General features: G+C 38.1%; 1 long non-coding RNA gene across 1 annotated transcript; it reads left to right on the forward strand.

Annotated features, from left to right (window-relative positions):
* Positions 1-29: 29 nt before the first annotated feature.
* Positions 30-14,223, forward strand: LOC309612225. The gene is made up of 2 exons (XR_014235065.1): positions 30-9,607; positions 9,669-14,223. It is a non-coding gene; the product is annotated as an uncharacterized lncRNA (long non-coding RNA).
* The last annotated feature ends 211 nt before the right edge of the window (positions 14,224-14,434 follow it).

Genomic DNA, 14,434 nt, shown 5'->3' on the forward strand with positions numbered 1-14,434 from the left:
CCCACATGCTGTGCGGCGCGGCCAAAAATATATACACACGCTACTGTATATAAAATAGGTAAACAACAAGGACGTACTATATAGCACAGAGAATTATACTCAATATCTTGTAATAACCTGTCATGGAAGAGAATGTAAAAAAAGAATATATATATAAGAAAAAAATATATATATGTATACATATATATATATGTGAATCACTTTGTTGTACATTTGAAACTAACACGACATTGTAAATTAACTACATTTCGATTAAAAAAATTTTTTTAAATGTGTATATTTAAGGTATACAACATGATGATTTGATATACGTATACACAGTAGAATGATTACTGCAGTCAAGCTAATGAACATATCATCTCCTCCTATAGTTACCTTTTTTTGGTGATGAAAACACTTGAAATCTAATCTCTTGGCAAACTTCCAACGTTTAGTGCAGTACCATTAGCTAGAGTCATCATCTTCTTTTCTCTTTGACTCTGCTTCCCCACCTCCCATCCCGCTCTGTGCTACGTCACTTGATGAAACCTTACTAGGACACACACAAGAACACTAACACACACCAGAATATTTTGACCAGACACCATCAGCCCTTCTTGTGTATTTCTCATTGCAAAACACGCAGGAGTGTACTTCCAAGGCCTGGTAATAGTTTTCTTCAAATTCCTTTATCTCTCCCAAAAGTTTGCTGAAATTACTCTAGTTAGACTTCTGTATTTTACCTCATTTCCCCCTCTTTCTAATGCCAAGGTCCCTCTTTTCTTTTGTTACTATCAAGCTTCATCTATAGAGTGAGGATAATGATGGTGAAACAGCCTGAAGGCAGAGAGTCTGTACCAGACAATCATTTTCAGCTTATTTTGGTAAGATTTATAATTCAATCATGGTTCTAAGGGTAGTCACACCTTTGGGAAAAGGCACTTTGGTGAGAATTTGTAGCTGGACCCTCCTAGTGGGACCTTCTTCCTCAGGCCAGTCTCACCGCCTGTTTCTTAGAAAGTCTTTAAGTTCTCTATAAGGTTTAAAAGCAGTATTTTACAATCAACCACCCTTTGTTATGAATCCTTTCAGAGTTGAGTAAAGATCAACAAGCATTCATTTTCTCACTCAGCAAACGTTTCCTGAGCATCTGTGTCATAGTAGGCTCTGAGGCTACAGATATGAACCAGAAAGAATTGTATCTTTCTGAAGCCTATGGACTAATAAGGGAATAAATACATTGACTCAGTGCGTCAAGTGTTATTCTAGGTGTTGGAAATTTAGTGCTAAATAAGATGCATGAGCTCCTTGCTGATATGGAGATTGCATTTTAGGAGAGAGAACGAGGGAAGGAAAAAGAGAGAGAGAGAGAATATTAACAAATGAGCAGATATATAAAAAAGAAAGCATCAGGTAGTGTAGTGACAAGGAAGTATTTTAAGACTCCAGTAGGGAAAGACTTGCTTGTCCTTAGGCTGATACTGGACTGTCAAGGAGAGGTGAGCATGTCAACATCTGGAGGAAGGAAGTTTCCAGTTGGAGGAAACTATGAAGGCCACAAAGTAGACTGAGTTTGTTGAGATTGAGGACAGAAGAGCTGTGGTTCAGAGAGCAAGAAGATGTCAAAGGAATATGGTGGCATGCCAAATGCTTCAGGGCATCGTAGGCTAGAGTATAGAATTTGGATTTTATTCCAGTACAATGGAAAACAATTCAATAGTTTTAAGCAGGAGATTGACACAATCTGATTTCCTTTTTAAAAAGATAAAAAGACCCTAGGTTTATCAGATTTTGGTATTAAAGTTTTTTTGTCTTCATAAAATTAATTGGGAGCTTTTGGAACAGTTTAGAACAGTAGTTCTCAGATTTTGGTATGTGTCAGAATCCCCTGGATAGCTAATACAGAATATAGAAATCTAGACTTGTTGAAGTCTGTCAAGGACTGAGCCTCCGTTTTTTTTTTCCCCCCAACAAGTTTCCTAGGTGATTTGTATTCATACCAAAGTTTGGAAATCACTAGATTAGAAAACAATGCAATTATCTGTTATTTGGGAGGGAAATGCAAGAGGGAGGGGATATAGGGATATATGTATGCATATAGCTGATTCACTTTGTTATACAACAGAAACAAACACAACACTGTAAAGCAATTATACTCCAATACAGATGTTAAAAAAAAAAGTGCAAGTGTGAGCTCATAAGTTCCTGATGAGTTTTTCAATGGTAGTCCTTTTAATCATAGTTCAGGTTTATTCTGTGGTCATTGATCTATCCAACAGAACTATAAAACAACTGCACTCATGAATATAAAAGCAAATGTTCGAAATATTAGTCAATAGATTCCAGCAATGTATCAAAAGAATAAGATGCAATGATGAGGCAGAGTTGTTTTCTAATCAACTAAGGTTCAACATCAGGGAAACATGTAACATTACCCATTATATCAACAAACGGAAGGAGAAAACCTTCATCTTCATAATAATAAATGCTGAGAAGGCAATTGTTAAATTCAGCAGCAGTTCCTGATAACAACTCAAAAAGTGGGAACCAAGTAAAACTACTTAAATATGATAAAGGCTAAAGACAATAAACATGATAATACCAATGGCTAAAAACTGGTAGTAAACATTATTCTAAATGGAAAAAATTGCTTCAATTAAAATCAGGAACTGTATAGCTTGGCTGCCGTTCCCTTCATTATTTAATGTTCAGAGAGGTTTCTGTGAATGCAAAAATATAAGAAGATAAAATAACTGCTACAAACATTTGGAAAGAAGAAATAAAGCTATATCTTTGAGCTTATGATCTATTTTATGTTTGAAAACCCAAGAGACTCTAGTAAGATTATTACAGTTATTAAGAGAATATGGTTAGGTGGCTGGATATAGGAGCTATCTACAAAATTATGAATGACTTTTCCCTCATCTGACACGGAAAAGAACTCATTTATGATAGTGAAAAATCTGAAGTACTTGAGTCAATAAAACAAGAAACACAGTAAATCAATATGAAGAAAACTATAATGCATGCATACCTCAGAGATATTGTGGTTTAGGTTCCACACAAGTGCAATAAAGTGAATATTGCAATAAAGTGAGCACTTGAATTTTTTTGGTATCCCATTGCATATAAAATTATGCTTACATTATATGGTAGTGTATACTGTGCAATAGCATTGTGTCTAAAAATCAATGAGCACACATTAATTTAAAAATACTTTAGTGTAAAAAATGCTAACCGTCATCTGAACGTTCAGTGAGTCATAATCTTTTTGCTGGTGGAGGGTTCAAAATATTGGGAAAACTGCCAAAATGTGACACAGAGATGCAAAGTGAGCAAATGCTGTTGGAATAATAGCTCTGATAGACTTGCTTGATACAGAGTTGCCCAAACCTTCCGTTTGTAAAAAACAATACCTGTGAAGCACAATAAAAAGTACAGTAAAATGAGGTATGTCTGTAAAATTAATCTAAACCGAAAAGTATATGTTATACTTGGATAGGAAGACTTCCTAACACAAACTTGTTAATTACCCTAAATTAGTATTACATTTTAATGCCATGCCAATGAGAGTCCCCAGTTTGGGAGGGTACTGAGAAAATTATCACATGGTTTATATGTAAGAATAAGTCTGAAAAAAAATATGAGAGAAGTATGAGAAAGAACAGGAAGTGGAGATTTGCCTTGCTAGATATCATTATACCATAAAGCCACTGTAATCAACTCAGTATGGTGTTAGTTTATGAACAGAGAAATAGATTAATGGGACACAAAATAAAGAACACATAAATATATCCCAATTACATGTGAGACTTTAATATTTAATAAATGGTGCTGACCCAACCGGATATTCATCTGAAAGAAGACACCCATCTTAAGCCATATTTAATCCTATGTCATATAGAAAAATACATTCCAGGTGAATTAAAGAGTTAAATGTAGACAAATCTAAAAAACTACATGTACAATATAGGAGTTAGGAATACCTTTTAAATTAAAACTTCAAACCCCAAAACTATGTAAGAATGTGAAGGCATATTTGAATATATGAAAATTAAAATTTTTGTGTATACAAAAAACTCCACAAATAAAGTCAATTATCAAAGGTAATGGTTTGATAATATTTTTATTGCAGATAATGAACAAAACATGAATATTTTAAATATCCAAAGTTTTCTTACAAGTTGACAAGAAGGAAAACAACCGTTAAGAAAATGAACAAAAGGCATAAATTGTTAATTCAGAGAAAAGCAAATACCAGTGGCCAGTCAGCACTAAATGATGTTTAACTTAACTCTCAGTTTAGGAAGTGGAAATTAAAATCATGAGATATAACTTTATACCCATTGGCAAAAATTAAAGGGAAATATGAAACCGATGGTTGTCAAGCATGAGAGGAAAATAATAGTACTTTCAGTTTTAACTTAGAAATTTGAAAAGTTACAGCTTTTTTTTATTAAGCAATGGACAACACCTATAAAATTTAAACTACCTATATCCTTTGACCCACTCTTGGTGACCTTTCTCACAGAGATTAAATTCCCAAGATGTAAGGACTCACGAATAAGAATGATCCATGTGACGTTATTCCTAGTGGCAAAACAAAACAAAATAAAAGAAAACTGGAAACAAATTGGTGAATATTCACCAATAAGGGAATAGCCATAAATTATGGTACATGCATACCATGGTATGCTATACAGTCCTTAAAAGAATGAATTAGCTATTAAGTTGATTTGAAGGAACTCCCACTAGGTATTGTACTGAAATAAGTATATTAGGGTTCCATTTTGTAAATCAAAGTGACACAAATGCCTTCTATATGCATTAACTCAGTCAAAAACACATAGCAATGCAGATCCCACTACAGGCAGGCCCTGGAGTGATGTACTATTACCTGCTCCTCTCTGTTCATTTTCCTTTGTGTTGCCTCTTCTAGAGCACTCATCACCGGTGATAATTATGTAAACCTTGGTCTTTCCCACTGGACTCTGTGCTCCTCCAGAGTCACCCTCTTACCTACTGCTGTATTGTGAGCTTTTTGTATAGTGTCTGGCACAGAATAAGCACCGGGTAAGTGATGGTTGATTTTTAATCTATTAATGACTTTAAACTCATCTTTCTGCTTTAGACTTCCACAGTTTCAGAATCTAGTGCTAGCAGCATTATCATGCTCTTTCCCCCACCCATGTCAACAAGTTTTGTTTCAGATGTCTCAAAATAAGAGACACCATGTAGTAGCATCATTTTACCCATAAAAGCCCTTTCTCATATCTTAGCTCTGAGGACTCTAAGATGAACAATGTGTATATTCTCTTTTTGTTTACAATCTACCCCTTCACCCTTCCACCTCAGGGATGGAGTTCTGTCTCTGTTTTTCCCTCCATCTCAAATTCCCTCTGTGCTTTAATTAACTTTGTTTTTCTGCCCAGCGTCTCTTATCTTCAGGGCCAGCCTCTCCACCAGAGCCTTTGCCCTTCTGCTGGAATCCTGTTTCATCTACCGTCTCTGCTCTTGCTTTCATCTTCAATCCCTCCTTCAGCCTTCACTCTCCCATCCTGAAGCAAGCTTCTTTCAACCCATCTACCCTCTCCACCTCCCACTGCATCTTTCTCACCACCCACCACCCCTTCTTGAAAGAATAGCTTGAGAGTTTGCTTCCATTTATTCCTTACATCACCCTTTGCAATGTGTTTTCCTCAGTCACAAACTCTATGTACCAGCTCTTAAAAATATCATTGAGAAAGTCATAACTTTCAAATCAAGTCTTGCCCTCATTATCTTTAACTACTTTGGGACACTTAAAACTGTTGACCCTCTCTCCCTTTGGAAACGCTTCCCATAGAGAAATCTCCAGTTGTGTGGTCGAGTGAAAAAGTGTGAAATCAGCCAGGCAGAGAAAGACAAATATCATATGATATCACTTATATGTGGAATCTAAAAAAAAAATGATACAGATGAACTTATTTACAGAACAGAAATAGACCCACAGACATTGAAAACGAACTTATTGTTACCAAGGGGTGGGAAGGGGGAGGGAGGGATAAATTAGGAGTTTGGGATTAACATATACACACTGCTATATATAAAATAGATAATCAACAAGGACTTACCATATAGCACAGGGAATTCTACTCGATATTTTGTAATAACCTATCAGGGAAAAGAACCTGAAAAAAGAATATGTATATATACATAGATAGATATAGATATAGATATAGATACATACATAAAACTGAATCACTTTGCTGTACACCTGAAACTAACACAACATTGTAAATCAACTATTCTTCAATAAAAAATACGTAAAATAAAATAATACATAATAAAAAAAGAGTGTGGACGTGCGAGTTAAGTACAAGGAAGTTCACTTTCTAGTTCAATAAGAGTAGCTGTTTGGCCTTGGACAGCTTCCTTAAACTCTCTAAGCCTTGACTTCCTTATCTGTAAAATGGGGAGATACTTGTGAAGACAACACAGAGTGGTCATGACATTATAATAAGGTGATATATTTATGGCTGGCCTGGCCCAGAGGCTCTCAGAGCATATCATTGCCTTATCAATCTCTCTTGAGCATGTCTCTGCACAATCTTTGTTCTCTTTCTCTCTTTCTAACTGTAGCTCCTTTTCCTCTGCCCATGCTGTAACAAAGCTGTCCCCAAGGGACAATGAATGAAGGGTTATAAAGGGAGGAATCTGACTTTGTAACAAGGATCAGATAAAAAGTTATGAATATGAAACTTTTGAGGAATAAGTCCTTGAATTTTGGCTTAATCATTCACCTCATGCATAATTATAACCAGGAAAACTTTTTCTGCCATTTCAACATTATACTTCAATTCATGTTCCTTTACAATAATCTCTAATGATATTACAATAACGTCTGTATCAGGACTCTGGTGGTAGAGAACGCATTTAATCTATTGTCAATTGGACTATTTATTTATTGTGTGTTCGGAGTGAATGCAAATTGTCTTATGTTCCTTGATAGGAATTAGACATGGCTTGATATATGAATGAAATCATTACCATTTCATTAAACTGTGTGTTTTGAACCAGTCTATCCTGTGGCTTATTGACATGCAGAAAGTGCATTCTTTTTTGTACATAATCACAGTTGACAGACAAATGTACAGCGCTCAAAAGCTGCAGCTTCTTGCATGAAATACTTTCCTGTACATGCATGAAATTTTGCACAAAATGACAGTCAGATGCATTTTAAATAAAAAAAAGAACTATGCAAAACAATTGCAAAATGACTTTTTATTTCAGAAAAAAGAAGAGTTTTTATTTGATTCTCAGAAACTAAGGTTGACTTATTGGGGTATGTGTACAAATTATTATGTGTAGAAATAATTTTCAACCTTGCATACTCAGGAACAAAGTTTAGGAATATTCCTGCATAGCAACTAACATTATGAATTAATTAATTCCTTGATTAAGAAAGAAAGATAAAATAACTCAATCCTTTTATGCATATGTCAAGGTGAATTTTTCAAGCTTCACAATACCAAAACTATAGTATAATTTAAAAAAAATATTTAAAACAATAGCAACAACAATAATAAAGCAAGCCAATGCTCTGGGAAATAATCATATTTGTCATTTAATGTTTTGAAGGACCCAAGAAGGAGCCAAAATTATTTATTAGATTTTAGGTTCTCATGGTTGTATCAGTCTAGCACAGGTATGCGGACACAGTGTTGTATCAGTGTCAGATCACAGAATCTGCACACAGGAAATGGGTTTACATTCTGTTTCTGCCATTCACCAACCATGTGTGATCTTTTTGGTTATTTTTTCCTTTGGGGCTATATTTTACATTCGTCCAGAAAGTAGGGATATTTATGGCTCCTGCTATGAGTGCGACAGGATTGAGCATCAAATTAGATGGTGGATATGAAAGTTTCTTGTAAACTCGCGACACCATAAAACACTGGGGGTTAGCATTATTACTGGGAAATCAGGCTGAGCTAGGCCAGTGCTCAAAGGTGGGTTCCAGTTAGAGAACAGCTGTGGCATTTCAGCTCTCAGGCCAGGCAAAGGGCATCCCTGAGATGTAGCGGTTGTAAGTAGAAGTTCTCCACTGCCTCACTTTTCTTTCCTGGAGTTGCCATGGAAATGTGAGGGTCTCAGTAGCTCACATGGAGGGAGAAGCCCTCTAAGTCAGAAGATCCCCAAATCAAGGACCCGTTTTTTTTTTTTAATTTTTAGGCTGGAGAGATGTGTGCACATCATGTCATATGCTTGTTGGGTTTGGGATCCCTTGCTAGGCTACTTAGTGTTGGAACACAACCCTCCCTGGATTTCCTGGTGTTCCTGCATGTTTCAAGCCTTCTCTGAATTAGAAATTGACCAACTATAAAGCGAGAGAATGAATGCCTCTTCTCCTCTGCCATTTGCCCCCATTCTAAGGGTAATAATAATAATAACATCTTTTCATCTCCCCCAGAGACTATTGTTTATATTCCAGATTAGAGACCTTCACCTCTTCCCTCATGATACTGCATTCCAGAGTAAATTATAAGCTCTCTCTCTCTCTCTCAGCAGTGAGGCTGGGAAAATATGTCATATCTTTCTATGTTCCTGTATAAACTCCGAGTTTCATAATTTTGGGGTTCTTCTCCTGTAGAACAAACTGCTGCACATGCAGGGGCATCTGACCCTCACCCAGGTGAGGGAACATCTTACATCCCTCACAGTCTGGGCATTCACAATGACTTCCTGCATTATTTATTGAGCCTACAGAGTAACAACCACATATACCTTTAGCTTGGGCTCTAGAATGATTATTGTGGTAGATTTATTCTTCATAGTTCAAGTTTAGGAATCTTTGGCTGAGGGCTGGAGACTTTTTTTTAGTAGCTTTTAAAAAGAAACAGGCAAATCGTTTTCTAATGGGTGTCTACTACATCAAGAGAGTAATTTGCACTTATTTGTTAGCCTGTGAGTCTCTGACATTGCCATTGTAGAATTTCCTGGGAGCTAGATTACCATGTGTGTTTGGGTTGGCTGGATACTGGTTAAGAGGGTGGTTATTCATAGTTTCTTGCCTGTGTCCACAAACCTATGGGAAACAAGGGACAAGATTTTTACTTGCTGGCATTTATGACATTTGTCACTAACCAAAGGTCATACTTGATGTAGTTTAACATTCCCACAGCTATTGATACATTGGGGTGAGCACTGGATGAAAAGCCAAGCTTGCATCAGGGCTGGTTGCTAGTTCTGATTGCCACTAATTAGATGGCCTTGGGAAAGTCATTTCAATTTGCTAATCCTCAGTTTCTTCACTTAAATTAAATTAGGATGATGAACTGTTTAGCAGGAATTTTATGAAGATCAAATGGGCCAATGGGTGAGATATATTTTTTAAGCTATGAGGTTGCAATAGCTAGACCCATGTGAAGGTTTTTTAAAATTTTAGTTAATTAATTAATTGGGCTATTGTAATACTTCAAATAGCTGGACTGCCAATGTACTCCTTCTTGCTATACTTCAGGGCAAAGAGTGGAAAATAACACAATATGTGCCTGATTTCACCGATTTTCTATTCTCTTTATAAGTTTCAGGGAAGCATTTAAATATTATGATAGAAAGTGAAATCATATCTACAGGTAAGTGAGCAGCTCCAATTAAGAAGGTATTTATACCTTGGGACGCCATGAGCATCCAGACTGATTTCTGAGGCACAATTTCTTTTCCTTTTTTAAAAAAATATATTTATTTATTTCCATTTATTTATTTTTGGCTGCATTGGGTCTTCGTTGCTGCACGCAGGCTTTCTCTAGTTACGGCGAACAGGGGCTACTCTTTGTTGCAGTGCGGGCTTCTCATTGAGGTGGCTTCTCTTGTTGTGGAGCATGGGGTTCTAGGCACACGGGCTTCAGTAGTTGTGGCTCGCAGGCTCAGTAGTTGTGGCGCATGGGCTCAGTTGCTCCGCGGCAGGCATGTGGGATCTTCCCGGACTAGGGATTGAACACGTGTCCCCTGCATTGGCAGGCGGATTCTTAACCCCTGCGCCACCAGGGAAGTCCTTGAGGCACAATTTCTATCAGTGAGATGGTGCCCTGGTGGAAGGGACATGAGAATAGTGATTTTAGGCTCTGGTCAAGCCTCTGAGTATCTAAATGCACTGGACACCGAGGGCCCTTCCAGGAGGAGTGAATGGACCTGGGAGAGGCCATTTGGAGAGGGAGTCATGGACTTGGGTTGGCATCAGGCAGCCGTGGGAGAGAAGGGGAGATGCATCAAGCTCTCAAGGAGCTTACTGTCTAGCGGAATGTTATGGACACATAAAAAGTCTATTTCAATACAGTTTAAGAGGGGAAATCAGAGAGAGTAACCAAGGTGGGCTCAGATCTCCTGGGTGGTCACGTAGCACGGTAATGAAGAGCACAGTGTCTGCACTTGACTGCTTGGGTCTGAATCCTGATTCCACCACTTATCGCTGTCTGACCTTGAAAATGTTATTAAGGTCTCTGTGCCTCAGTTTCCTCATTAGTAAAAGGATGATACTAAACAACCTCAGAGAATTGTAGGACTACATGAGCCAATGCTTGTAAAGCATTTAACACAATGTCTGGAACACAGAATAAACACTCAAAAGTGTGAGAGGAAAAAAAAAAGATTTCCCTAGTGAATTAGCTCCGAAAGGAATGGGTCTTTGGTAAAATCCTGTAGCATGGGACAGTGGCAAGCTCTGCCCTCTAGAACGACAGAACTGAGGAAGTCACCCTGAGCAAGGAACCCAGGAGGAAGAGATGGTGAGGCACCATGGAGACCCTTCAGTGGCAAAAGTTGTTTGGAGTTGCCACTGCTGCGGGCTATTCCTGGGTGACCACCTCTGCTGTTGTCATTGCTTTTTGAGAGCAGCCCTTGGGAGTCCTAATTATTAGAAGTATTGCCACAACTAATAGGGAAAGTGTCAACAGGAGGGTTGATGTTGGGACATCTGTTACACAGGGATATCTTACTAAGCCGGAGAGACCAAATAATGTCATTTTAAACTTCCTATTATATTTCTGGGACTTTGTAAACATTACTTTGTGAATCCTCATGATAGCTCTGTAATTCAGGTATTATTATCTGCATTTGACAAAGGCGGGAACTGATACTTGGAAAGGCTAAGCAACTTGACTGAAGTCATGCATATAATAAATTGTGGCGCTCATATTTGAGCTTAAGTAGAATACAAAACCCAAGCTGTTTTCATTTTCAATACATTTTGTTGCTTAATATTCTTCAGCCTTTATTAGTATCCCAGTGAGAGGCATGTTTGAGACCTGGACTTGGGTAGAGACATTTTTTGTCTTCAATGCACTCTTTACCGAAGAGGAAGAATCACAAATTCCCACCAGAAAATCTGATGAGATTGGAAGCTCAGAAACTCTGAGTTAGGGTCCCAGCTAATAACAGGGACCCTTTACACTTGCTATTACTGTTCTGGGGCAAAATATATAGTTCACAGGAAAAAAAATTTATAAGAAAAAAAGACTTCAACGAGAGAAAACCCTCTCCACCTCCTTCAAATAAACAGCCTAAGTTTAAAAATCAGGATGGCAAAAGATGGGAAATTATATACAATGTGCTTGGATATGAAAATCATGACTAAACGGACAAATATGAAAGAGAGCAAATCAAAAACACTGATAGAATTGGCTTCCTACCTATCAAACAGCATGTGACTGAATGAATCTCAGCATCCACTGCTGGCTTCTAAGTGGAATTACCCATTATGTGGGGGAAAAAAAGATCATGGCAGCACTCCGTGGCTGGCCTTAGATAATTGGCTCACCTAGGGTCTCCTGATAATTTAGTGTTAAAATTAGTTCAAACTGTATGACGATGAACATCAGCGCATGTATTGCAAATGCCCTTGGAAGAAAGCAAAATGAAATGATAAATGGTCCTGTGTCCTTGCTTGGCATCGTGTCCAAGGTCCCCCTAGGGTGGCTGAGAATTCCTGACTGGCTTAATGTCTGCCTTCATAATGACAAAGAAGGACTGAATAGTGTTTAATGATGTTTTAAGTAGATCCTAAGTAGTGGCTCATGACCAAAATTGAGGAGTAGAGAAAATACAAATGAATGTCTGAAACACAGCAACAACCACAATCTCCTCCTGCTGCAGCTGGGATGAACAACACTCAGAAAGATCATGAGACTGGCCAGCAAGTGCAAGCCTGGCAGTGTTTGCTGGCCTTTCCCAGGTACTGTCATTGGCTCGATATGCATTAACCAGGTGCCTTCTTTGGACACCTGAGTTTGCAAAGAAGATGCTTGGAAAGCTGAAAAAGACATTTAAGAGATTGTATTTTTAATTATAAATAAATAGATATTTATTAAAGGATGTTTGTGTTTTCATAGGAACAGAGAAAGAAAAAGAATTGGCTTTAGTCACATCACCAAACGAAAACCACCTTTAACCTTGTTACTGGATCAAGTCCAGCGCTCGCCGCTCAAAAATCAATACTTGAGAGAGAGACAAATGTTGGTAGAAAGGAAAGTTGCTTTTTATCAGAATGCTGGCAATCTGGGGAGACGGTGGACTCAGTATCCCCCCAAAACCATCCGAAGATTGTGCTTGTTTTTAAAAAAGTTTTTAAAGGGAAAAAGGGAAGTAATTTCAGTTAATCATTGAGATGGGGGGTCAGAGTCCTCGCCACCCCCCACTGTGTGCGGGCTTGTGGACTTCTTGTGATTCTTCTTTAGATGCTGTCTTGTTCACACAGTTTGCGAGAGTACTGAAGGGCAAGCTAGGGAAGGGATCTGGTCATGGGTTAATTACTTAGTTTTCATTTCTACTTCTTTGATGTATGGAAAGACCTAACAAGTTAGGCAAGGTATTGTGTGATCAAAAGATTTAAAAAGTGTGCTAGGGCCGGAGATGGGTAGAACATGGGGGAGACTGGTTTAAGTTTAGTGACAAGACAAAGGGGCCTCCTGCAGAACTCTTTCCAGCCAAAAGCTGCTTACAGCCTTATCATTTGAATCCTTCCTATCTACCCCAGTGTAGATTTTATTTTTTTCAAGCATAGTTGTAATCATATTGTGAATACAATTTATATTACATTTTCAGTTATTATTATTTAGCAAGCATTTTCTTTTTTAAAACTGTCTTCGTAATTATATATTTGAATATCTTTACAATAACTTCTTGAACAAATGTACCATAGTAAATCAAGTCTGCATTATTATCTAACTTTTTTTGTTTCAATTTTTCACTGTCATAAAAAATGTCACGATAAATGTCTCTGTGCATAAAACTTATTTCTAGGCTTCCAAATGATCCCTTTGAACTAATTTCCAAAGACAGAATTTCTGGATCAAAGAATCTGATAAGCTTTTGATACATGCTGACAATTTGTTTCCCGAAAGGACTGTGTGATTTTGTCGGTCATAACATATGCTCATTAGCACTAGGTATTCTTATTTTTTGTTAAGTATATATTTGTTTCATTTAAACTTATTGGATTGCTATTAAAATATTTTCCCAAATTGGTTGCCAAATGTGTTTCTTGATGTTATTTGCTTTTTTAAAAATGTTCTTTGTGCATTTATCTTGAACTGGCTTTAAACTGGTTTCCCTGACCCCAGTCTAACCTTCCTCCCTTCCATCCTCTACATGTGGCTAGAATTATTCCTAAAATCAATACCCTCATCACGTCACCACTTCCTCAAATCTTTCAAAGGCTCCCCATGTCTTCTCAAGGAGAGTAAACCCTTTACCCTGCATGGAAAGCCACCACAGTATGGTCCAAGCTGCCACACTGCCTGGTCCTGGGCAACTGCTTTGGTAAATATGGAATTTAATATTAAGATACATCTCCTGAGAGCTGTGCAGTGAGAGACTCAGCGAGGGTCACACATTGTCTTAAATTCTAGCAGGTAGGCAGGCTAAGAGCATCTGGATGAAAGAAACCACAGGAGGCTTCCCGGGGGCTTCCCTGGTGGCGCAGTGGTTGAGAGTCTGCCTGCCAGTGCAGGGGACACGGGTTCGAGCCCTGGTCTGGGAAGATCCCACATGCGGCGGAGCAACAAAGCCCGGGAGCCACACCTACTGAGCCTGCGCGTCTGGAGCCTGTGCTCCGCAACAAGAGAGGCCGCGATAGTGAGAGGCCCGCGCACCGCGATGAAGAGTGGCCCCCGCTCGCCGTAACTAGAGAAAGCCCTTGCACAGAAACGAAGACCCAACACAGCCAAAAATAAATAAATAAAATTAATTAATTAAAAAAAAAAAGAATCAGATTTATATTAAAAAAAAAAAAGAAAGAAACCACAGGGACAGTCCCTGTCTCACCTTCATATTCTTAACGGGAAAGCAAGCAATTCCTGGGCTCGAATCCTGCCTCTGTCACTCATTTGGCTATGCCCTGGGGCAGTCATTTAACCTCCATGGCAATAACGCCCACCTCTCAGAGTTGTTTGGGGATAAAATGAAATGATAAAATACA

This window comes from Balaenoptera borealis, assembly GCF_965194805.1.
Source record: "Balaenoptera borealis genome assembly, chromosome: 15".
Taxonomy (NCBI): domain Eukaryota; kingdom Metazoa; phylum Chordata; class Mammalia; order Artiodactyla; family Balaenopteridae; genus Balaenoptera; species Balaenoptera borealis.